We start from the raw sequence: 1068 nt of genomic DNA, 5'->3' as shown, positions 1-1068 counted from the left end.
TTTTTTAATGAAAAAAAAATCAGACTTTTGAACCGTCCTTCAATCATCCGAGGACGGTTAAGTCTCACAGACGTCTCCTACGATTCTGTCCCCCGTTCTCTCCCCCTACTGCAGACCCCAGAACGAACATCTGCGGCACCGCTCCGTTTGTTCCTGCCGCGGAATTCCTTCTTTTTTACAGAGCTGGGACTCGTATGTCAGGAGGGAATTCATGAAAGCAGACTCGCCGCAATTAGCAACGTGCTAATGCTTGAATTAGTGTGCCGCCTTTTTATTGCACTCGCGTGAAACCCAGCCTTGACCCGGTGTCACTGGACACATGTGCAGTAAATACTTCAGCAGCTGTAGCTGGAGGACCAGTGACACAGTAGGAGGCGTTAGAGAGTAAAACTGGACAATAGGACGAAGATAAAGTCAGTGAAACTGGACGTATATTTGTCAAAGTCAAATATTTGTTGTGAATATGAGTCGGTTCTAATCCAGCTAACAGTTAGCAGTGTTAACCAGACGTGAGTCGGTTCTAATCCAGCTAACAGTTGTTAGCAGTGTTAACCAGACACCTCTTGGACTAAACTCTTGGTCCTCCTGGTGGTCTTCCACTTAATGACTTCTGTCTCATTCAACCAAACCATCCATCAAAGTTCTGTAGAACTGAGTCCATTATTTACTCCGACCTGTGACGGTGAGAGGAACCAGAGCCGTGGTTTGTTCTGTCAACAGGAGCGTGGGGCCGCGCTTCACGCTCCTGTTTTCCTAGGGAAGAGTTGAATTTCATGATGACTTTTTAATCCTGCTGCAGCTCCAGACCCGTGGACCCTCCAGTACCGTCCGTCTGAGCAGACGTGCAGAGAGAGACGAGTGAGGGGAGACGACGGGACGCCGAGGCCCAGGAACTTCTTCAGCCTGCTGTAAGTCAACCAGTTCACCCAGTTACCACCTTAGACATCATACCTGTACATACCACAACCCCCACCCCTACCCAGACACCCCCAATCCCTCATCACTTCTTGAGCGACCGTCAGGTTGGGGGCATCTTCAGCTGTGACCCCCACAGTTTCGCAGATTTAG

The 1068-nt window shown here is 49.4% G+C and overlaps 1 long non-coding RNA gene across 2 annotated transcripts in view; it reads left to right on the top strand.

The window, feature by feature from the left end:
* Positions 1 to 1068, top strand: part of LOC103387110 (uncharacterized) — a 4257-nt gene extending 3189 nt beyond the window's left edge. For both annotated transcript variants that reach the window (XR_001760821.2, XR_522394.3), the window contains one exon: positions 800 to 1068. This is a non-coding gene — a long non-coding RNA (uncharacterized LOC103387110). The remainder of the gene's footprint in view (positions 1 to 799) is intronic.

Source organism: Cynoglossus semilaevis, chromosome 12, assembly GCF_000523025.1.
Source record: "Cynoglossus semilaevis isolate Cse_v1.0 chromosome 12, Cse_v1.0, whole genome shotgun sequence".
Classification (NCBI taxonomy): domain Eukaryota; kingdom Metazoa; phylum Chordata; class Actinopteri; order Pleuronectiformes; family Cynoglossidae; genus Cynoglossus; species Cynoglossus semilaevis.
The sequence above is the reverse complement of the archived record's forward strand: the minus strand, read 5'-3'. Positions and strand labels throughout refer to the sequence as shown.